The sequence below is a fragment of the Barbus barbus genome, assembly GCF_936440315.1.
Source record: "Barbus barbus genome assembly, chromosome: 22".
Taxonomy (NCBI): Eukaryota; Metazoa; Chordata; class Actinopteri; order Cypriniformes; family Cyprinidae; genus Barbus; species Barbus barbus.
In genome coordinates, this window is record NC_136750.1 from 14,527,529 (window position 1) to 14,553,880 (window position 26,352).

The following is a 26,352-nucleotide window of genomic DNA, read 5'->3' on the forward strand; positions in this document are numbered from 1 at the left end:
AATGAGCTTGGTGAGGTTGGATGGTCTTTATGCTGCTGAGGTCGCTGTTTGTGCGTGTGTGTGGGTGTAATGCTAGACAACAGGGTCAGGAAACCAGTGGGAAACGAGCCGGATTCAGCTTAGCTTCCTTAAGAGGATTGTAATGTGACAAGTCATTAACTGGAGCTATCTGAACTGCAGCATGTGCTGACTGAGAGAAGGCACTGTACACTTACAAGCAATGAAGAGTGAAAATGCTGAAAATGTCTTCCGATAACTTGCAGCAGTTCATAATAAATTATGTCACGTACACAATAAACAATTATCAACGAATGAATTGCAGTGTATTTTCAATGCATCATTGCAGTTAATTTGCATAAAGTTAAACTTAGTTTTCTCAACTTGCCAAGATGCTGGACACACATCATGTCACAAAATACCACTGTCATCATATTGCTGGTAATCATAATCTGTGTTTGAAAAGGAATGATGTCTGGTCGCTTTAACGCTTTAGGTGTCAAATGAGCTTAAGAGTTACATTTAACACATTTCACCATGTTTACATCCATTTTAAATGCAGATTATTGCCCAAAATAGTGCAGAAAATGTGAAAAAAGTGAAATGTGAAATTAATGTGTCAGTATAAAATGAAGAGTTGTGAAGAGATGTTTTTTGCCATCTCCTGGCTCCTGTTTGCACATAAAAATATATATATATATATTAAATTGAATGATATTTTACAAAAAAAGTGTACTGATCATATTGATATTTCATTGTCTATCTGTATATGCATTCCAAACATTTCCAAATTTCCATGCACGTTCACAGTTTCAGGTTATTGTCTTCTTTTAGGCTTGTGCGTGCTTTTCTGTGCATCCAAATGTAATGAGCAGGAGTGGAGCTGAGCGCTGAGCTCATTTGTCTGGGTGTTGTCAGGTGTGTGAGCTCTCTCTGCTGTCGCTGGGGATTATTTCAGGCTGTCTGCTCTCTGTGTGCCAGAATAAACAGCATGTGCACTCACATATGCCACTGCCATACATTTCAATCTATGCAGGTTGTGCATTTATGTGTGTGCGTGAGCTTTTGCATGTGGGAGTGAGGTCAATTAATTTGAACTGCTCTATTCCCTATTATCCTCCTGCATATAAAAGCATCACATATTTCCCATATGGATTACTGCTTTAATCACCTGAATAAATAACCTTGACCTCTTCAGAGGCGTGGGTGAGATGGGTCAGCGTGCCACCGCATACGTCATGACATTGGCCTTCTGCTGCAGGATGGATTTAGAGTTCAGTGTTCTCTTTGCAGTTTATTAATAGGGAGTACTGTTCTGGTTTACTAAATTGGTTAAACCTGTTAGCACTTGCCAAGCTACATGTTACTATAATTTAAAGTAACTAAAGGCATTTAAGTTTCTGTTTGTAAAAATGCTCATGAAGTGATGCTCAGAGGAGCTCTGGTGATTATGTTCATGTGTTCATGTACTCATCACATCTATCAACAAAAGTCACCTCAGTCTGTCTTTCTCATTGCAAATGTGTATTTCTATATGTAGCCGCTCCTTAGTTCTCCCCAATTATCTGCACCCCTGACCCACCTCACCCTCTTCATCTGTCTGCCCTTGTCGTGTTGGTTTGTGTGTGAGGTAAATGGTGTTCGTGTTTGTTGTCAGAAAGGGTGAAGTGAGCAAGAGGAAAGGCTATTGATCCATGCTAACCATGCACTCCACCAAACAAATGAAGCATCATATTCACTACGTTGACTGACCTATTCCCATCAACAACACCACAGCCACATGAAAGACTCCGGCAGTGCAGGCAGGGGAGGGGGAGAAAGCAGGCCGGATAAGCCTAGAGGATTTTTATTGATTACTAATGTCCATCCCCAGCACTCAGCTTTATCCAAATCGGGGTCCCCTGAGGTCCATCGTATTAATGTTAAAATCCAGGACAGAACACAATGTTTTTCTCCTGCTTCTTTCTCTATATTGAACAGAAATCTTAATTTTACAAAAACAGCATCTAGATGTGGGTCAGAGGGGTAAAAACAAAATGAAGAGCTTACTGCCATGGATTAAAAATTCTGGATGGATTTTCTATAGAATGAACATGAATAAAGTCTGCATCAAATCCAAAATGACCCTGTTTACTCACCTAAGGGTTTGATTTTGTGCATTATTGAGAATTGACTGGATTGTGAAAAGTGAGTGTTCCATATGAGAATGGTGCTAAATTTGAATTTGATGCCTAAATATCTATTGCCTATTGATTTGAATTATTATATTCAACAGCCTGTGAAGCCAAAGTGACGTCAGTGCAAATGAAAAGTCAATGAAGAGTGAGTTGTCATATAGGACATTTGAGTATCGCTTTTGGTTTTGATTTAATTTGATTGAATTCTGATTCATTATGGTATATTTCTGTTGTAGTCCATTTTGCTTAAAGAGATTCTCTGCAAATGTTGTGAAATGGACAGAGCAGTGTTTCAGGCAGATTCAGACTGGTCTTTTTGAGCTAGTCATTGAAAGAAATGGATCATAAGATTAATTTAAGAATTGGGCTGCATCTGTGTTTTTAATTCACTAAGAACCTACTCCAGTCTTCAGTGTCACTTAATTCTTCAGAAATCATTCTAATATGCCGATGTACTGCTCAAGACACATTTCTTGTTAATATCAATGTTGAAAACAGTTGTGCTGCTTAATATTTTTGTGGAAATTGTGATACTTTTTTCAGGAATCTTTGATGATCATAAGGTTAAAAGAATAGCATTTATTTATTCTTTACTGTCACTTTGTAACGTTATAAACAGAGCTGGATATTAACTGATTGGATGTAATCTGAATTATGTAATCAGATTTAAAAAATGTAGTACTTGTAATTAGATAATAGTACATTTTAAAATACTTGTAATCACAGTTACATTTTTATTGATTACATGATTACATATTATTCATACAATAGCAATAAATGATTAATTATTAGGACAATTTATTGATTCTCCCTAATTCTTCTTTTTCATCTTTTGAATTTTCCTTTCTAAAATAGCCTAGATGGCTTATATATATTCAGAAAGTCTTCTGATTTTGTGGACATTCACACAAAGACCAGTCAGTAGTCATTTGGCTAAAACACAGAAAAGTGAACGGTCACACAGCATTTAACCACTGAATTTACAAAAATCATTTCAATTTTATTACAACTGTTTTCTCAAAATTTCAACATTGCATCAACTATGAACACTACATATTGTTAATAACAACATTTTTTTTCTTTGTATTTTTATATCAGTATGGTACAAGATTGTCCTGTTTAAATAAACCAATTTGACAAACAAACTCAAAATTAATCTAAAAGTAATCAAAAAGCAGTCTGATTATATTACCTAAAATATGTAATGTAATGGATTACATTTCTAACAACAATTTTTGTTGTTACTGATTTGGAATCAGTAATGGACAATTTGTTAGTAATCTACCTGGCTGTTACAGATCGGCCAGGTTCTGCTACCCAATCACAACGCTCACCCTCACCTGAATACTGATCATGCACACCTGTCACTCATTTCACTTCTCATTACCCACGCAGTATAAAGACACACACCGCCCAACACCAGTCGTCCAGTCTCGTTTCTACGAAGAGGACTAACTCACTACGCTCAGTCATAGTGCAGTACCTACCTAAGAAACTTACCTGTTGATTACTTACCTGTTCTGCTCGCTCCTAGACGATCTCCAGACCCAGCTCCAGTGACATCCGTTCCGAGAGCGTTTCCGGATTAACCCCAAGTCTGCGGTGTGTGTCTGACACATTCTCCTATCCCTCTCTTCTCCTGCAAGAAGGAAACCCAAGATCAACAACCTGTTCGTTCAGCGGCTCCAGATTCTGTCATCACTCACCAGTTACCATTACCTCTGTTGATCATTAAACCTACCTTCACTTGTGATTCTGTCTTCCTGTCCTCTCATTATAACAGAAGACTGGACCCTAACATCAACGATCAACAGCATGAGCAATCCGGACGCATTCCAGGACCTGGTTGACATTTTAAGACAAACACTCGCTCCAGCAGCGGTCCCTTCCAGCCCAGGTGCTTCCGCGATCTCCTCTTCGCTGCCCACGAACCACTCGACAGTCCGACCAGCGCCCTACGCTGGTTCGGCGGAAGATTGCAATGGTTTCCTGCTACAATGCGACCTGGCGTTCGAGATGCAGCCCCACTTGTTTTCCACTGAGAAGGCCAAGATTGCGTTCATTATCCAGCATCTCCAGGGTAGAGCTCTGCAGTGGGCTAGCACCATATGGACACAAGGAGGCAGTGTCACCCAATCCTCCCAAGCCTTCATCCAACACTTCAGAGATGTGTTCGGTAAACCCGCTTATGATTCCTCTGTCTGTGATCAACTTTATCAGTTACGCCAAGGCAATAACAATATCCAAGAATATTCCTTACAGTTCAGAACCCTAGCCACGGCCAGCGGATGGAACGAGCGAGCCCTGTTGACCGCCTACCGGCAAGGTTTGGCACCTCACCTCCGTCTACAACTTGCCGCCTTTGATGATGCCCTGGGATTAGAGGGCTTAATTCAACACTCCATCCGATGTGCCACACGCATGAATACGTGTCTGTCTGAACTCAACCCGGGTCATGGCTCCTATTTCCCCGTCACACCGAACCCACCAGAGTCCATTCCTGAACCTATGAATGTTGATAATTCACGTCTCTCCTCCCAAGAAAGGGCACGCCGATATGCCCATGGACTCTGCCTGTACTGTGGAGAGAAGGGGCACCTCCGAGTCACCTGCCCAGTAAGGCCAACTCGCCTTTTGGTGAGTGCCTTGAATTCCGAGATCCCGAATCTCAAGCCTTTAACCACTGAGGCACTTCTTATGGGTACCACTTTCGCCGTTCCAGTCGTTGCCCTCCTCGACTCAGGTTCGGCGGGGAACTTCATTTCGGGCAGTCTCTGCAGACAACTCGGCCTCACAACCTCCATCACCCCAAGGAACTACCAGATCCAATCGGTGACGGGCAAGGCGGTAAGCCGTAAGTTAGTTAACAGATGGTCTACTCCCGTATGCCTTAAATTAGGTTTACTCCATGTAGAAGATATAAGATTATTGGTGCTCGAAGATGCTACTACGGACATCATCTTAGGGCGACCCTGGTTAGTTCAGCACAATCCCATCATTTCATGGAGAACGGGCGAGATCATTAAGTGGGGTGAGTCATGTTTTCCCGAGTGTTTTCCACATCTACCTAGACCAACAAGACCAGCCACAGAGATCCTGAAGCTACTTACCACCTCCGTAGAGAGTCCCCCAGAGAAACTATCCACCGAAATTCCTCCTGGTTATGATGAATTCAAAGATGTCTTCTGTCCCCAGAAAGCCGCACAGTTACCACCTCACCGACCCTGGGATTGCGCCATTGACCTCCTTCCGGGTGAACCAGTGCCTCGTGGTAAAATATATCCTCTATCCATCCCAGAGCAGAAGGCCATGGAGGAGTACATCGGGGAAGCCTTGAAGCAGGGATACATTCGCCCTTCCACCGCTCCTGCCTCCTCCAGTTTCTTCTTTGTCGCAAAGAAGGATGGAGGACTCAGACCTTGTATTGATTACCGAGCCTTGAACCGAATCACGGTCAAGTTCAGATATCCGCTTCCCCTCGTCCCAGCTGCTCTGGAACATCTACGAGGTGCCATCGTGTTCACTAAGTTAGACCTACGCAGCGCATACAATCTTGTCAGAATACGTGAGGGGGACGAATGGAAGACCGCCTTCGTCACGCCCACAGGCCACTATGAATATCTCGTCATGCCCTATGGACTCGTCAACGCCCCCTCCGTATTCCAAGATTTCATGCACGAGGTGCTCCGGGAGTTTCTCCATAAGTTTGTACTAGTGTACATTGATGATATTCTGATTTACTCCCGGAGTATGGCCGAACATCGTCGCCACGTTGCGGAGGTCCTACAACGCCTGAGGGAGTTCAACCTGTTCCTTAAGGCGGAGAAGTGTCTGTTCCATCGACCCTCAGTGCAATTCCTCGGCTATAACATCAGCCACGGTGGTATTCAGATGGACGAGGGGAAGGTTACGGCAATCCGAGAATGGCCCACTCCTGACACGGTAAAGAGACTTCAACGCTTTCTAGGCTTCGCCAATTTCTATCGCCGGTTTATCCACAATTACAGTTCCATAGCCAGTCCCCTAACCAACCTGTTGAAGGGAAAGCCCAAATCCCTCTCCTGGACAGTAGGCGCTACCAATGCCTTCCAAGAATTGAAGGATGCTTTCACCCGAGCTCCCATCCTTGTACATCCAGACCCTGAGAAACAGTTTGTGGTTGAAGTCGATGCCTCCACGTCAGGAGTGGGTGCCATATTGTCCCAGAGACAGGGGACGCCACCACGACTCCATCCATGTGCCTTCTTCTCCCGTAAACTCAGCCCGGCGGAGAGGAACTATGATGTTGGCAACCGAGAACTTCTAGCCATCAAGCTCGCTTTGGAGGAGTGGAGACATTGGTTGGAGGGAGCCCAACATCCGTTCCTAGTCCTCACCGATCATAAAAACCTCCAATATCTCAGAGAAGCCAAAAGATTAAACCCCCGGCAAGCCAGATGGGCTCTGTATTTCACCCGTTTCAACTTTTCCATTTCCTATAGACCCGGTTCCAAGAATACAGCGGCAGACGCTCTTTCCCGACAATTCGAATCCCATGAAGAATACGATGAAATTCCAGAACCAGTCCTCCCAGAATCTCTTTTTGTCTGCCCCATCCAGTGGACCTCCCCTAGCTTTACCTCCTCCAATGTTTCCTCCAACATTCCGCCGGGCTGCCCACCAGGTACACAATTTGTTCCCAGAAACCAACGCTCGCAGATCATTCAGTCAGTTCACTCTTCCCTTGGCACTGGTCACCCATGGACCAACAACACCCTCTCGCTGCTACGAGAGCGCTTCTGGTGGCCCAACATGGCCAAGGATGTGAGTAGATTCGTCCAGGGATGTAAGGAATGTGCCATGTCCAAATCTCCCCGACATCTGCCAGCCGGTAAGCTACTTCCTCTGCCCGTTCCCAACCGACCGTGGTCACACCTAGGAGTTGACTTTGTCACGGACTTACCACCATCGGACGGGAACACCTGTATCTTGGTGATTGTAGACCGGTTCTCTAAGGCTTGTCAATTACTCCCACTTAAGGCCCTTCCGACAGCCATGGAAACTGCAGAACTAATGTTTAATCATGTGTTCAGATATTTTGGAATCCCGGAAGATATAGTCTCAGACAGAGGTCCACAGTTCGTGTCCCGTGTATGGAGAACTTTCTTCAAGCTCCTGGGTGTGACCATCAGTCTGTCTTCCGGTTACCATCCACAGACGAACGGGCAGACCGAGAGGAAGATCCAGGAAGTAGCCTGGTTCCTCCGAACCTTCTGCCATGGCCACCAGAACTCCTGGAACCAGTTCATCGGTTGGGCTGAGTATGCCCAGAATTCCCTGCGCCAGCCTACTACAGGTATAACCCCATTTCAGTGCATACTTGGTTTCCAACCTCCCATGTTTCCCTGGTCAGGCGAACCTTCAGACTTACCTGCCGTGGATCACTGGTTCCGGGAGAGCGAGAGGGTCTGGGACAACGCTCATCACCACCTCCAGCGCGCAGTGAGTAGACGTAAGTTGACAGCCGACCTCTGCCGCTCCAAGGCTCCCGTGTATCATCCAGGGCAGAAGGTCTGGCTGTCAACTAGGGACATCAGGTTACGTCTACCCTGCAAGAAACTCAGTCCCAGATTTGTTGGTCCCTTTCCCATAATCAGACAAATCAATCCAGTCACTTACCAGCTCCAGCTCCCCTCACAGTATAGAATTCACCCCGTCTTCCACGTGTCACTGCTAAAGCCGTTTCACCCTCCTGTTTCTCCCCCTGCAGAACCTGGTCCCGAGGAAGAACCCCCTCTCCCGCTGGTATTGGAGGATGGAACGGTCTATCAGATCAAGGAGATCTTGAACTCCCGACGCCGAGGCGGCAGGTTAGAGTACCTCATAGACTGGGAAGGATATGGTCCTGAGGATAGGTCCTGGATCCCCAGGGATGATGTGCTGGACCCAGTGCTACTCGAAGAATTCCACTCTAACCACCCAGATCGTCCTGCCCCTAGGGGAAGAGGTAGACCGCCACAGCGTCGGGATCTTCGGCCCTCGGGAGCGGGCCGTGGAGAGGGGGGTAATGTTACAGATCGGCCAGGTTCTGCTACCCAATCACAACGCTCACCCTCACCTGAATACTGATCATGCACACCTGTCACTCATTTCACTTCTCATTACCCACGCAGTATAAAGACACACACTGCCCAACACCAGTCGTCCAGTCTCGTTTCTACGAAGAGGACTAACTCACTACGCTCAGTCATAGTGCAGTACCTACCTAAGAAACTTACCTGTTGATTACTTACCTTATTAACGACCCCAAACTTGTAATGGTGAATAATTCACAATAGGAACAATACTGGGTATTAAGAAACTAAATATGGACAGATTTGCTTTGATATTGTTTTTTTGGCGGACATGACCAACCTCTCTTATGTTTATTTAACCTCTCCCCTCCAACCAACTTGTCATACTCAGACCACTTTTCACAAACCTTATAATTCCTGTTGGATAAAATCAAGGATATGATTCATCGCATTGAATACCATGTATCCCTCATAACTACGCCACATTGTGGAAGTATATGGTTTCATGTTGACTTTAAACTGTCTTTCTTTTTTTATTAGTTATATTTTCTCTCTATAGGACTGACACATGTGGACAAGATCTCTCAGTGGCCACTCTGTGGCCATGTTTTGAGGAACAATGCTTGACAAGTCAACCAAACTGTTCTAAAGCAGCCTCTGGAAAAAAACAGCAAGAAAGGTAGTGCAAGAGACACTTGTGTCATACTGATGTGTTTCCAGTAGCAGAGATACACTGTACACACAAACACGCCACCAAACACAACCAGGCTCTAGGACCCTGCGGTACACTGACGCTGTACTGAGAAGAGAGGGGGAAAGTGGGGGGTAGAGTGGAGAGCAAAACAGACAGAGGAGGAGAGAAAGAGAGATGTGGAGAGAGAAGAGGAGAGGAAGATGCAAGGATCTGCTTCGCTGCTGTAGTTTCAAAGTCTCGCTAAGGGGAATAAGAAGAGTATTGGTGGTATAAATACCCAGCATAAACAGGATTAAACGAGCAACTACTGACTCCATCAGAGAAGTGTGAAGTGAGAGAGACAAGCAGAGAGAGAGAATAAAGTGTAAGCATCAGCAGCGCTGTGTACTGCAGTGTGTCTCGCTTTACTACAACACTCAACTTGGGAGACAAGAACCGTCACTTCTCTGAACCCCTTTACTCGAACACCATCCCATATCTCTCTCTCTCTCTCTCCGTCAGACACGCTCGTACACACAAATGGAGAATATGTCTTGGTGCTGAAGTATTGCTGAAGTTCAAACTGGGCCACTGGATTCATCTACTTTGCTCCACTCAGTTGCTCCAGTCCCACTGGACACACACCCACTTACGGACACCATCGCAGAGTTCAGGATCAATGGAAGAGGTAGGTTTGCTTGTATAGATTTTAAATAATAGTAATAATAATATATTTAAAAAATAAATGTTAATTTTTAAAATGTTAAAAATAAATATTTTCATATTTCAATCAGAACTGCTGGTGTATTGTGCTCTTTTGACACTTCCAGCTGTACGTGCACGTTGAGGTGTATGTCCTGTATTTTCATATTTCAATAATATTAAAAAATCAACATTTTACATACATAGTATTATATGTATTAATTACATAAAATAAATCATATTTAAAACATTGTAATATGCATATAATAAAATGTGTATGTATATATATATATATATATATATATATATATATATATATATATATATATATATATATATATTAAAAAAAAAGTATATATTACATATTTTCCACCTTCAAATATGTCCAATTTTTTTATGAGCATACATAGATAATTACTTGCTGAAATTGTACCAGTATGTCCGGTGTATTCAAACTATACAGTTTCTTTATGGGTAGTCTGGGTGTAAATGCTATCTTTATCTGCATTCCTCTTTGGATGTATAATAATAGTTTCATTTCAGGAGCAGATGTGTGGGACATTTTTCAATTTTGCTGTGCTGTTATTCGGACCTCTGACCTGTTCTCTTGCTGCTCAAAACACACAAGATTTCAAACAATCCTTTTGATTTCCGTACACAGCTGGTGCTTGTGTCAAACAAATTCAATCACAAAGTGTGACGCCAAAATCTTCTGTGCCTCTTGCATGGTATGTAATGATATTTCTGGCAATCTTAACACACACAAGCTTTTCCATTATTATTGTGTCACCGACTTCACTGACACAAGGACGTTGTTGCTCAGCAGTACATGGGCTGGTTTGGGCAAGGACACACTTTCTGCTATTGTTTAGAAGAACTGCTGCTGTTCCCATTAGAGAGAGACATTTCTATTGTTAGTCGCTGTATCTGCAATCCACTGTTGCCTCTGTAGTGATTCATGTAGTAGATGCTCCCAAGAGATTGCAGGAATAAATGAATTCCCATGTTTAGATATGCATCGAGACAGTTACTCTAAGCATATTTCACTTTTATTAAAAAGCAGGAAAATTGACACCCTCTATTCAGTTTGCTCCTCACCCCATACACAAACTATTAAATTCGGTCTACAAATCGTACTTCCAGATTACAATAAAAAGGAGATTATTTCATGACATACGGTCTTGTTCGTTATTATCCTTAAAGTGTGCACGCCCTCTGATGCACGAATCTCACTACTAATCTGAACTGTCCTGTACAGACACACACACTACAGCTCCTGTTGTTTATGAGCACTGTGCTGTCACATGCAGTGTGTTGCCATATTCCCCTGCCTGCCGCATGCTGGTGAGATAACCTTTTACTTAGCTTGAGTAATAAACAATTAGCCGGTGATTATGTGCGACATGTGAGAGGAATTCTCATTTGATTAAATGTGTTCTCAGCGATGCAGAGCGTCTCACAGACAAGTTGTCTTACTTGTGTCTGTTGTATTGGTATTACGAAGTGCAAAGAAGCTGTTTTTAGATTATTTGAAGTGTTAAATATCGCATGTATGCAAGTCAGTGGGATGGGCGCTCTCTTTGTGTGTGTGTGTGTGTGTGTGTGCTGTGGTCTCTGACTCAGATGATGGAGTAGAAGGCCAGTAAGAGGTCAGGCCACTGAGAGCTCTTTCATTCTTTGCTCTAGGTCTGTTTCACACCGCTCGCATAAGCAGCATGCAAGAGAAGCAGCCGCAGGATCGTGCTGTGCTTTCACATTGTGCAACCAAACTGCGTCTTTATAACGTAAATCAAGTGATTTCTAGGTGACAACTTAATAAATATACTAATATGTATTTGAAATACATTTATTTCATGCTAAGTATACTACAAATGCTTGATTTACATATTTATGTGCATAATAAAAATACACTGCAATTAAACTTTTAGTATTCTAAAATAGTATACTTGAAGTCGGCAACAAAACAGATGTTGTACTTAATTCACCTTAATTGTGTCGAAGCAGTGCTGAAGTGACGTATACTTGATTGTGCTGAAGTGAAACTATTACAATCCTCATCAACAGTGACATTAAAACATGTGCATTGTACATAAATAGTACTCCAAATAAAGTAAAATTATAATTTTTATATCGGTAAGTCTCAAGCGATATTTGAACTATACTTAGTATGAAATAAATGTATTTTACTTTTTTTTTTTACTAGGGGTGACATTGACCCTAAACATTTCCTGCTTGTCGTCAAACAATTTCAAAAGAGTTACAGGAGGCGCTTCAATCATTAAACATGTTTTTATCAAAATGTGGACCTTTTTGGATTTTCAGAAGTTATGGAAAGTAGAAGTGTAAAACTGGAAATGCATTAGGACCCCTGATCTACAGTCAAACCAAAATTTATTCAGACACCTTCAACATTTCTCACATTATCACAGTTTATTCGCTATAGTTTTGAAAATGGTAATAATATATTACAAGGGCTCAGAGTTAAACTGTGTGAGAACAAATTCATCTTGATAGAAAGGTTTGTAATGAATAGCTGTCAGCTGTTAAATTTAATACACAATTAGATAATACCAATTTAGAACTCAATTTTGTTCAGTCTGTGGTGTAAAAAGGTCACATTAGCAATTAAAGAAAAACACTTAAGCAAAACATGGTCAGGTCAAAGTGCTTGTGCTGCTTGTGTAGTACAGGACATACACCTCAACGTGTACTCCACGTGCAAATACAGCTGGAAGTGTCAAGAGCACAATACACCAGCAGTTCTGATTGATCGGATTTTGCTCCGTCTCATTTAACAAGCACTGGCATGAGATGAAAAGACCCGTCTCACACCAAATGAAAATGAAATGGAGGTCTGAACCAGTGGCTGTGTCTGAAACTCAACTGTCCAGTTAGTTGGTGACTAAACAGACAGTGTTTTCTGTATAAAGGTAACTCTTAACTGGAACATCAATATTATATTATATTATATTATTATAATCAGTATTATATTAAATATTAGTATTGCAATTTTATTGTTGTACTTAACAATAAAATTATTATTATTAAGCATTATTATATTTTTCTTAAATACAATTTTTTTTACAGTAAAATATGTATTTCACTGTAAAATAGAAATTTTGTATTTAATAATAATAATAATACATATAAATATTAAACAACATGAGAGAGATCACTATACTTAGTATTTTTTATTTAGTTCATTTTTGTTTTTTCATTTCCAAATTGTGCAGTTTTATAAACAAGCACAGCAAACGTGGAGCTTTTTTTTATAGTTTTTTTAAAGAGATAGTTCACCCAAAAATGAAAATTCTGTCATTTATTACTCGTTTCCTCCGCGTCACCCTGGTGCCGTTTTGGAGAGTATCCACTGAACATAAATAACGTATGCTGTTCTGTGTCAGCTGCACCACGCAGATACATTTTCTACGTTGTTTACGCTTTGATCTGAATGAAAACAACGTATCCACGTGGCGCAGCTGACACAGAACAGCATACGTTGTTTATATGTGATAGTCTCCAAAATGGCACCAGGGTGACACGGAGGAGACAAATTGTTGAATAAAGGTGTTTTAGTGTTCTTTGTGCACAAAAAGTAATCTCGTAGCTTTGTAAAATCACAGTTGAACCCCTGATGTAACATGGATTATTTTAACGATGTCCTTACTACGTTTTTGGACCTTGATCGTGTTAATTACATTGCTGTCTATGGGAGTGTCAGAGAGCTCTTAGAATTCATCAAAAATTTCTTAATTTGTGTTCCGAAGATGAACGGAGGTCTTTACGGGTTTGGAACGACATGAAGGCGAGTAATATATTTTTGGGTGAACTATCCCTTTAATTATCAGAAATGTTGCAATTCGATTTTTTCCCCTAAATCATGCAGCCTTAAGACTCGTTCACACCAAGCATGATAACGATAAAGATATAGTTCTAAAAATCGTTTTCTATATTAAAGAATAGCAGAGTTCACTTCACACCACAGCTATAACGATAAAGGCACAGAGAAACGATATTGTTGGAATCACTTTCAGAACGATTTTTTCCAGCTGATGAACGATAAAAACATTGACACCCAATCAGAAACAATCCTGCTGTCACAAGCTTCAGAATTTAAAGCGGCAGACGAGCGTGCGCTTAGAATAAACAGACGATGTAGTTCGCTGGTGTGGACGCTAATATTGTTATCTTTATAGTAATCTTTATAGTTATCGTTCTTGCTGTGAACGGGGCTTTAGTAGAAAAGTAGACATAAATAATAGACATTATAAATGTGCTTATTTTTTCAACTGTTCCACCGAACGCCATTTTTATTAATATTTGTTCAGTCAACCTTTGAATTGCATGCCAGATATCTTAGGCAGCGAAGGATATCTGTGATGCCTTCAACCAACCTTATGAAGGCATCTCAGTCAACAGGATGCTATGCAAACATTGCATTCAGACATGCCTTGATGATTTCAAACCTCCGGATACTGCCTGCGAAAGCAGCATTTCTCATCGTTTGGACACCACAGCAACTAGAGCAACGTGCACAAAGATTTCAGACATGCAACCAGAAATCAAACCAAAACAGAAGACATTCAGTGCAGTTAGATGAAAGAAGTCCATTTTTATCTTCACTTGGCTCTGATTTTCTCTCATTCTTTATTGTCACCAGTATAGATCTGTCAAGCCCTGGTGCCCTTTTCTGCACCCAAGTGGATCAGCAAGAATAATGAGATGTCCCATTATAAACAGATTACAGATAATGAGAAAGAGTCACACACATCGACGTAGAGAGTTCATGGCTCATAGACAAACATATAAAGTCTGAAACACACATCAGTCTGTGGAAGGGAAATGCCCCTACAGCATCTGTATGTTCACTGTCTGTCTCCCTCTCTCAGGCACAGCTGGTGTGGGGCACAGTGGGGCCTGAGGGATGAGAGAAATCACCCAACTAAGATATGTGCAAATGGCTCCTCTGAAACACTGACTGCTCTCGCCAACTCAAGGGAGAGAATGAGAGATAGAGAGTGTCAGGGGGAGAGAAGAGGAAATGACAGGGAAAATAATGGAGGACAAGGCAGAGAGAAAGGACTGCAAAAAGCCACTGATAAAAAAGTGCCATGGTATTACCATGATAATACCGTGGTTTTTGGACATTAACACGTAGAAAACAAAACAAAATTGTCCTAAATGTAATATTGATTTTAAAATTAAAAATACCGGTTTCATGTATGACTGACAAATATGCATCACATTAAGTTTATTAATTTATGCAATCCAAGTGACATTTTATATGCAATTAAAATATATTCATCTTAAATTTATGCCTGAATATTTATTTGAGTGTGCCGTGGTATGTCCATGAATTTATAAAATATATGTATAATACAGTTATTGAATAATGTATTTTATCCTTTATTCTTTCTTTCTTTATTTATTTTCCTATCTATTTTTTAAGGGGCGAGTTGTTACATATTTTTAAATGTTTTAAATGAAATGTTTTAATTTAAAATGATATAATATCTGTCTGTACATTACATTTACATTTATTAATTTAGCTGACGCTTTTATCCAAAGCGACTTACAATTGCTATATATGTCAGAGGTCGCACGCCTCTGGAGCAACTAGAGGTTAAGTGTCTTGCTCAGGGACACATTGGTGTCTCACAGTGGATTCGAACCCGGGTCTCTCACACCAAAGGCATGTGTCTTATCCACTGCGCCATCACCACCCCATGGTCCGTCTGTCTGTCTGTACATCTATCTATCTATCTATCTATCTATCTATCTATCTATCTATCTATCTATCTATCTATCTATCTATCTATCTATCTATCTATCTATCTATCTGTCTATCTGTCTGTCTGTCTGTCTGTCTGTCTGTCTGTCTGTCTGTGTGTCTGTCTGTGTGTCTGTGTGTCTGTCTGTGTGTCTGTCTGTCTGTCTGTCTGATCTTAGGTTGGGGCAAGTTGTTGCATATTTTAAAATGTTTTAAATTAACTAAAATATTGTTGACCAAAACAAAGGTTTGACATTAATTAATACATTTGTTTGTTTGTAGCTGAAAATGGTTAAATACAATATTTTTAAAAGCAGGTTCCATTGTGACAACTTACCCCATGACATGTATCTTTTTTTTTTTTCCCTGGGCAAAAACTCAGAAAACGTTTTTCTTATATTAAAATTCTGTGATAGTATCACCTCATACATTTACATGTATTCATTCACTTTTATCCAAAGTTACTTAGTGCCGTTCACACAAAACTCATTTTTGCATTTAAACACGAGATAAAGGACAATGGAATGGAAAAATACAGCACGATCTCGACTGACCTCGACATCCGTCTAGCACGTTTACATAGAAAAGCAGGTGGAATGCAAAACACGTTCTGTAAACAGCCTGCATCTGCAGTATATATACCATGGTATAGACATAGTACTGTTTTGTAACCCTGGTTACAGTGAGAACAGTGAGATTGAGCGAGAGAAAGAAGGTAGGAGCAATTGGACTTGAAAGATGACTGATAAATTAGCTCATTTCCAAACACACGCACAGAATGCTGGGATGTAAAAGCACCCCTCCCTCAGCGATGCTGAATTCCTTTTTCCATTATAATGTCATTTAGGGAGGAATTATGTATCTTTCCATCCTGAGTATAATGTGACACTGTTGGGCTCAAGGAAGTATTGTGTTGGAATTATCAAGGCTCACTTATAAGCAGAGACGTACAGCACAGAAATGATGAAGGAAACTTGGGCTCATTATTAATCTTCGGAACTACATGAGACATGTTTTCATATAGATCCAATCCTATAGACTTAGAGTTCATTTCTGCTTTAATTAGCAAAATGCAGCTGTTCTCTATCATGCTTTGTTTCGGTCATGGAGGGTATAGTGAAGGGTGACTGGGTCTGTGTGCTTGATATTGCCTTTCCACTCGGAACGCTATGTCTCTTGTGCTATCAGTGCAATATCTGTCGTCCATCAGCCTGTTCATTGGCACTTACAGTAGCTGCTTCCTCCTGCTGCCGTTTACTGAATCCTCTTCTGTTTCCCATTCAGAAAGATTAAGACAGAAATTAATAAAATATTAACAAATATGTTTTCCCATCAACAGCGAGTTTCCTATCTGAACTTAATCAGGAAAATCCAAATAATGACAAATTATAGTATTGATATTTTAAATGTACAGAAAGAGACAGCAAGAGCACATTAAAAACAGGGAAGTAAAGACAACATTACAACTATTTCTATCTCAAATAAATGCTGTTATATACATTTTCTACAAAAATATTAAGCAACACAATTGTTTTCAACATTGATTATAATAAGAAGCATATTAGAATGTTTTCTGAATGATCATGTGACACTGACGACTGGAGAAATTTATCTTATGACAATGCTTTGCCATCACAGGAGTAAATTACATTTTAGAATGTATGAAAACAGAAAACTTGTATTAAAAAAACTACACTCTTAAAAATAAAGGTGCTTCACCATGCCTTTTTGTCTAAATGGGTTCATAAAGAACCTTTAACATCTGAAGAACCTTTCTGTTTCACAAAAGCTTCTTTGTGGCAAAAGAAGGTTCTTCAAATTATAAAAAGGTAAGAAAGAGATGGTTCTTTAAAGAACCTTTGACAAAATGTTTCTTTGTGGAACCAAAAATGGTTCTTGGAATCGCTGTGAAGAACCTTTTAAGCACCTTTATTTTTAAACAGATAAATTGTATTAAAATGAATGATTTACGATATTACTGCTTTTGTGAACAAATATTTTAAGTTTTTTTTTTAAATCTCAGATTTCAGATATTGATTCGTGCATACAAAAGCTATCAAATGGTATATGATTAATAAACTTCAATTAATCATCCATGTAAAAAAAAAAATTAAAACTCTGTTTATACATTGTTTTGTTTGACCTACAAACAGCAATATTGGCTCAACCAGTGGCATGAGTTAGGGGTAAAACTTTTGACCAATGGCAGGTCAAAAAACCTGTCTAGAAATGTTTATTAGTTTGGTCGGTCGGTTACTTACTGTATGCTATTTATTGGTGATGCTAGCAATGAAGTAATGACTTAAAACGGTACAGTAAAACCTATTTTCCTTTGAAAGCACATTTATAAAGGGACCCTGAGTTTGTCGGTTAAGCTGAAATAATGCTGAACAGGCTAAAGGAATCAAATAAAAGACAGAGGTCAGTAATAAACAGCGCAAAAAGAAGATAAAGTAGCCAGAGTAAAGCAAGAAACAGAGCAAAAGAGAGAGAAGTGGTTCTCTGTAAAAGTGCTGGTGCTGATTTGCTGTGCTGTCCTTGTAGAGCTCTGTCCAACTGACCGGGTGTTTTATGTGTGAGGCAGAAATCAGGAAGGGAGGCAGGCTTATAATGCAGCTGACAGCAGTCCTTTTATGGTGACTGGATGGGGTTAGGGGGTTAGCAATAAAGCTGAGTGCATCTCCTCTGGAAGAAAGCCATCGTGGCTTAAAGGGATAGTTCACCCTGAAATTTAAATAATGCCATCATTTACTCACCCTCACCTGACATTTGTTTTTTTCTCTTCTGTGGAACACAAAAGGAGATATTTTGAATAATGTGCTGATTCCTATTTTCCATATAATGACAACAAATAGGGACTGGAACTTTCAAGCTTAAAAAGCACCATAAAAGCTTAATAAAAGTGGTCCATTTGACTTTGTGCTGTTTTTCTGAAACATACACTTTCACATTATTCACATTGTGAACTGGATCAAATGATTCACTGAACAGATCTGATTTAAAAGATTTGATAATAAATTGGATGGTACATCCATGTACAATACCAGACAAATAATTTAAATAATTCAGTAATTTAAATGAAATTATTTTGCATTCCATCAAGATTTTTTTTTAAAAATGTTTTTGGAAGAAGTTTTTTATGTTTAACCGGGCTGCATTTGAGCAAAAACAGTATAAACCGTAATATTGTGAAATATTGCAATTTAAAACAACCTGTTTTCTATTTGAATATATTTTAAAATGTAATTTATTCCTGTGATGGCAAAACAGACTTTTCAGCATCATTTCAGTGTCACATGATCATTCAGAAATCATACTAATATGCTGATTTGGTGCTTAAGAAACATAATTGTTTTTATTGTTATTAACGTTGAAAACTAATTTTGAGGGAAGTTTTTTTTAGGGTTATGTTTTCAGTTTTGTCATCACAGGAATACAGTACATATAAAATATATTAAAATATAATATTTCTTTTAAAACTATATAATGATATTTCACAATATTACTGTTTTTACTTTATTTTTGATCATTTTTCTTTCTTTTACAATAATCGGTTATATTCAATTGCACGTCACATTAGAAGAAAAAACTAAACACCAACTTTAAATTCTCCTTTCCACATAAAAAAGAAAGCCATACGAGTGTGGAATGGCATGAGTGTGAGTAAATGATGACATAATTCTCATTTTTGTGTGAACGACCCCTTTAAGAGCCATAAACAATGTGAATGTGTGTGGGTGTAGGTCTGTCCATCTTTTTTTCCTGATGTTTGTGGCCCTCTCCATCCTGCCTGTTCTCCTGATGTCAGACAGCAGGGATCTGCTCCTGAATTATCACCCTGGCGTTCTGTCTGCACTCAAGTGCACGACCAGAGTGGAGGAGGAGAAAGACAGGAGAGCACAGCAAAGCAATATGAAGCAGAGTAATGCAGGCTTCAGCACTCGCTGCCACTATCCAGACCACCATTATGTTGGCAGATCTGCACTCGACTGGAACAGTCTCATACGGTGCACCATATATCTTCATGATGCTCTGTGTGGTAATGGATAGTGTATAAAATCAGATGCAATTCGATTTTGCTTCTACTTTATTGATCTAAGTGCACCACTATAGAGTCAATTTCTTTCTTTATCATGCCACTCTATGTGCTGCTGAAATCAGATTTCCTTTTTTACTTTCTATTTGAGGCAAAGCAGCTGGGTATGGCTATAAAACAGTATGCATAGCCTATTTTTGATTGAAAATAGTTTGAAATATTCCTTTGCCAGTTAAAATGCAAATACAAAACAGAAAACATGTCAAAACCTTTAACTAGAACTGACTCATCTTTTTGCCTTCCAAAAAAACTCATAATGATCAAATGAGTGGGCAACTGTATGAATCACTTCATTTCTATTTGTCAACTTTATTTTCAAAACTGCATTCATGCTGTAACCATAAGATCTGACAAACAACTGACCGCCATTCATTACACTATAAAGAATATATGTCAAATGTTTACCCTATAGTGAAAAATAAATATGTATTTGAAATACATTTATTTCATGTTAAGTATCCTACAAATGCATTTACATATTTATGGACTTAATAAAAATACCCTGCAATTGTACTTTAACTTAATTTAAATGAACTGTTTTCTATTGCTATAATTACTATAAGTTGACATCATATACATACTCTCATATTGTTCCAAATCTTCATGATTTTTTTTGTGGAACACAAATAAAGGTGTTTGGCAGAATGTTCAAGCTCCTCTCTTCAATACAATGAAAGTGGATGGGGATCAAAGACGCTCATTGAAAACATCTTAAAAGTTATCCATATGCATTGTGCACTATATTCCAAATCCTCTGAAATCATCCGATAGCTTTGTGGGAGGATGAGACAGTAGTTATTCACTAAAAAAATCTTGCTTGATAGATGTGTCCACCACTCGCTTTCATTATATGGCAAAGAACTCTGCTAAACTCTGCTAAAAGTTCACAGATTTTGGGTGAACTATCACTTTACTGCATATTTATATTATACTCACTCACACACACTGCAGGGCAAATAATTGCCTTGAGGATATCGTTAAAATCTAAATTTAAATTAAAATGTATTTTTTGCTAATGCAGTATTCTTGCATATCATTAATATTAAGTATGCTGGATCCTTTTATCAAAGTTTCCATTAACACTTAGTAGAATCAGTTTAAAGGATGTGACATGCATCCTAAACCTAAATCCATTTACAAAATAAATTACAAAATAATCAGCCTAGCCTCAGGTAATCTCTAGCAGCTACATAATGCCATTGACAGAGATGATTTCAGGTGTAGACTGGTGCAGACAGGCATGTAGAGGACTGCTCAGAAACAGCACAAGGTTAGCAATGAGGGACAGACGCTCACCTGCACCAGATGCCTATCGTTCTGAGACTGTCATCCTGGTTTTCCTGACTAACTGACAGAGGGGCCCCTGGGAAATGTGACAGCAGATTCTGATCAGACCAAGTTGCTCTCTTTAGAACCCACCTGGTTTAATGCGTTAAAACAGTGTTTTTAAAATGCCAAACTCAGTAAACACATTATTAATAAAATCAAACTATGTACAGTATAGTATGATTTATTAATAATGTGTTTGAGTTTAGCGGTTTTGGGGAAAAAAAATAATATCGATATAAAGTGGTTGCATATTGACATGAAAAAATATTTAAAAACGTGTATTGTAGCAGTAAATTTAAACTGGAGAAAGTTTTGAAGCGCTATATGTGCTTGGTTAAGGGACCGTCTGACAATTCCACCGACTGGGTTAAAGCGTCCGATGTATTTTTAATTAAAATTACTTTTAAAATAACACATTGTCAAACTGTAAAGCTTATATTACCTATACAGGGATTTACAGTGAGTTTTTTTTTTGTCAGTACATCACTTGTACACAATTATTTAAATAATAAATGTAGCCTCAGTCCAATTGTTCATGTAAACTTCTTGTGTACTGTACGTACAGTATGGGAAATATCAGAAGTATTATCTAAAGCGAGATATTGGCAAAATATATTCCAATATATTCAGTAAATTTGCTTACTAGGCAAATCTCCAGATGCAGGGACATTTTAAAACACTGTGGCTTAATGCATTAAAACAGTGTTTAAAAAAAAAAAAACTTAATAAACCATGCTATACTGTACATAGTTTGATTTTATTAATAATGTGTATATGGGCGTCGGAATCATTATGTGTGCGTGAGACAGGACACACCCACTTTTGAAGACCAATGATATTGGACCCACCCACTTTTACCTTCTCTAATTCAGCGAATATATCTGCACATTCCAGAGCGCCATCAGTCAAATCCATTCCACATGACATGAAGAATGCCCTAATAAATTAAACTTCATTTAACTACAGCCTTGAATTCCACACTGCTGCGTCCTCAAATCAATTGCACTTTGCTTATTAAGAGTCCATATAAATGAAACTCCATTCTGTTTTCACTAGTTACTCGCGCCTGCTGCACTCCGCGACACAGCAAAGTAAAGCATCTAAGCGTACCTGCTGCTCAGATACACCTAATCCTACCCGATGCTTTATTTAAACTTTTCGATTATTTTATTGTAATAAGAGATGTGAAAAGGGAGAAGAACATTTCAGCCAAAGGCCGATGCGAACTTGGGTCAAAAACTTAAATATACAAAATATAAATATACAAAATGATTTTGTATGTTTGCGCGAGTGTTTGATGGGTGTGTATGCGCGCATCAAGTTTATATGTATGTGCGAGTGTTTATAGGTGTATATGCATGGATCAAGTTTATATGTAGGCTATATGCGAGTATGTATAGGTGTGTCTGCGTGCAGCGAGTTTATATGTATGTGCGAGTGTTGTTGTGGGTGTATATGCATGGATCATGTTTGTATGTATTAGCGAGTGTCTAAAGGTGTATGCATGCGTCAAGTTTATATGTATACACAAGTGTATATGCATTCATTACTAACATGTATTGGTATGGATTTCATATTAGTGTGCACGTGTATTTCATATATTTTGAACATTCAATAGTATGCATGTATATGCGAGTAATTTATAGGTGTATATGCACGTGTTTTATGTATGTATTGATAAGCGAAGTTTGATTTAAATCATACGTTCCACCCTTAAAGGTCACTGCAGTAAGGGGATTCTACTCATAATGTCATTCTAAGCTCAAGTGAGTAACTGAAGCGCTTCGCAAAGGCCCCTTTCACAAAGTGAAATGTAAACGTGATAGTCATTTTAAGGAAGTAATTGTGCCTTTTATGATCATCTGATTCATTTTGAACCCTTAACTCATTTATCTGACTTTTCAAAACCCTCAATTGTTTCCATACACCAAATGATTAATAGCAAAAAATCCTTCTTACATATTTACAATCTTATCGCTCTAAAAGCCTACGGATCATATTTGATACTCAAATTTCTAAGGCCTCTAAATGATCATTTATTATTTATTATTATTGTTTTAAATTATCATTACTTATTTTGGTGAAAGAACAATATATATATATATATATATATATATATATATATATATATATATATATATACTGTAAAAAGTGATGCTGACTTAACTTAAAAAAAATTAGGAAACCCGTTGCCTTAAAATTATTAAGTAAATAAGAAAATAAAACTTAAAAATACTTTTTTATTATTAATTACTTAATAATTTTAAGGCAACGGCTTTCCTCAATGTTTTTTAAGTTAAGTCAACTTATCACTTTTTACAGTGATAAGAAGCCTATTTATGAAATATTGTGTGTCATCAAGCAGCACGCAGACTCAACCAGAGTAAAACAAGCAACGTTTCACAAAAGTAAAATATTTCATTGTGTTTGGGGCAAATATCTGCACTCCTTGAATGCCGAATATGGGGGCTGTAGCTAACTGCTGTAATCACTGTAATAATAAAAAAAAAAAAATAGTTGTTTCATCGTAAAATAATTTATTAAATTTTTTAGTTTAGTCAACTAAAATATTCCAGTTGTCCCTTAAATTAACATTGAGTATCTTAAAATTTCAAGTTGACCAAACAAAAAATGTTAAGTCAGTGAGGTAACAAATGATTTTAAGTTGAACTTTTTTTTTTTTTTGTGATATATATATATACAGTGCCCTCCAAAAGTATTGGAACAGTGAAGACAAAATTGCTCTGTTGGCTGTGGAGTCAAGACATTTACAAATATGATTAAAAGATGAATATGAGACAAAACCACAGAATGTTATATTTTATTATTGGGTGATTCAACACATAGATGTTTTACCAGCTGAGAAGTTGTAGAGTTTCATCCCTCTATCTGATGTGAGCATAAGTATTGGAACAGTTGCCTCACAGGTCATTCTAAGTGATCAGCTGTGTCCTGTTGCATTAATTCTTCAGATATTAAAAGCAGGGAATGTGTCGTATCAGTTATATCCATTACTTCTGTATTCTGAACCTTGCATTCGATGATGACACACACAAACCAGGATGAAGACGAGGGAGCTGACTTTGAGAGAAAAGCAAGCAATTTGGATGCTAAAAGAAAAGAGGAAGTCAGTTAGAGCTCTAGCAAAAACAAAGGGCATGGAGAAATCAAGAGTTTGGAAACCACCAGAGACACCAGCAACCAACAACGACCTGATCGGCTGAGAAAACAACAGTAGTTGATGACAGACAAATCATAAAAGCTGTGAAAATGAATCCTAAAAGACGTGTCTGTAAAATCACCAACAACTTCCAGAAAGCTGGGGTGATGCTCTGACAATCTACTGTCCTCAGGAGACTTTGACACAGAATTACAGATGCTACACAGCAAGATGCAAACCTCTGACCAGCACCAAAAATAGAAAGGCAAGATTAGAGTTTGCAAAAAAGCACAAAGGTGAGCCAGAAGAGTTTTGGAACTGTGTTTATGGACCGATGAGACAAAGATGAACTTTATCTAAGTGATGGGAAAGAAAAAATGTGGAGAAAGAAATGGAACTGCAATGATCCCAAGCATACAGCCTCATCTGTAAAGCATGGTGGAGGTGGTGTCGTGGCATGGGCATGCATGGCTGCCTCTGGAACAGGCCCTCTCAACTTTACTGATGACTTAATGTATGATGACAGTAGCAGAATGAATTTGGAAGGGTACAAAACCATCTTGCCTACCAATATTCAAGAAAATGCCACCAGATTCATTGGGAAGTGCTTCATATTGCATCAGGACAATGACCCAAAACACCCTGCCAGTTCAGTCAAGGAATTTATAAGGGTAAAGAAATGGAATGTCTTAGATTGCCCAAGTCAATCTCCAGATTTAAATCTGATTGAACATGAATTTCACCAGCTGAAGAGGAGAGTAAAGGCAGAAACTCCCCAAAACAAGCAACAATTGGGATTGGCTGCATTAAAGGCTGAGAAAAGCATTTCAAAGGATGAGACCAAGAGTCTGGGGATGTCTATGGGTCACAGACTCACTGCTGTGATTGTGTGCAAGGGATCTGCAACTAAATAATAGCTTTTAATCTTTTATATCTGCCTTATGCTCAACTGTCCCAATACTTATGCTCACATCAATGAGTGGGATGAACTCTAAAAGTGCTGTTCTTTTTATTTGGTAAAACATGTATATGTTGAAACGGCTAATAATAAAATGTGACATTCTGTAGTTTTGTCTCATATTCATCTTTTAATCATATTTGCAAACGTCTTGACTCCACAGCCAACAGAGCAATTTTGTCTTTACTGTTCCAATACTTATGGAGGGCACTGTATGTATATGAGAATAACTTTTATATTGTTATAAAAACTACAGAACTTTGATCATAAAGTGAATCATTTGAATATCATCTTATTAAGAAATTATTGGGAGGTATAGAGTGTCTACTGATATTTATATGCATTTTAAGTAAGCAGTCTGCTTTACAGCTATAAAATTTAATTACACTGTTATGTTGTCAATGTTAAATTAACATTCTGATAAAAAAGGTGCTAATATGTAAGTGGCAGGCATGGCATCCCGTAATTAGAAATTGTCCCCCCGATAATTAGAAATGGCCAATCTGTCCCCCAAATATTTGAAATTCTTCCTCTGCTCTGCTGCTCCATTACACAATGGTCTGTTTGTTGTAAGGATGACAAAAGGTTTAAAAGTAATTTTTTTAGGCTGTTCTGCCTCAGCAGTATAACAGCACTTGTCAATGTCAAAATGATTGAGATGGCTAATCAAATCAAAGTAGGCAGGGTTTACTGTTCACCGAAACAGAGCATACACCCTGTTGAAAAAAACTGCATATTCTGGTTAGGTATGGTTTGAAGCATGGCAGCTGGTTTAAGCTGGTCCTTACATTTACATTTATTAATTTAGCAGCTGGTCCTTAGGTGGTCATGAGCTGGTTTAAGATGGTCCTAAGCAGGAGCTAGTTGCTTAGGACCAGCTTAGGACCAGCACACGGCCAGCTTTAATCAGCTCAAACCAGCTGCCATGCTTCAAAATATACCTAACCAGCATATGCAGTTTTTTCAACAGGGTGAATACCAGTGTGAAGCATCGGTTTTAACACTGAAAGTTTTAGGAGAGCAAGGTTAGATGGAAGCGAAATGTATATTTGATGACTATTTTGGAAAAAGAATCCTTTTTCTCAAATCTGGCTGTTTTGAATTGAAAACATGGCATCATTTAAGCGATTCATGTAATTCCTAACTGAATATGACAAGACCACAAACATTTTGTGGTTTCAACATATCAGGCATACAAATAAGAGTAAATGTATGCACATTTTAAAATATTATTTGCAAATAGCTCAGAACGATTACTTCCCTATTTGAATTAGACCTAACATTTCCTTCACCAATCTATTCCTTTAAAAATGCCCCTCAAAAATGCCCAGAATTGTCACACTGTAAATCTGTTCGGCATACAGCGATAGATAGTTATAATAAATCCAAGATGTATGTACATGACAAGATATACATTACAATATACAGTGCATTCAA

General features: G+C 38.7%; 1 protein-coding gene across 1 annotated transcript in view; it reads left to right on the forward strand.

Moving 5' to 3' along the window:
* Positions 1-9,082: 9,082 nt before the first annotated feature.
* Positions 9,083-26,352, forward strand: part of LOC306888785 (transmembrane protein 91-like) — a 29,511-nt gene continuing 12,241 nt past the window's right edge. Inside the window, exons 1-2 of the mRNA XM_079447229.1 lie at positions 9,083-9,285; positions 9,423-9,588. The gene's annotated coding sequence lies outside the window, so the exon portion shown is untranslated. The remainder of the gene's footprint in view (positions 9,286-9,422; positions 9,589-26,352) is intronic.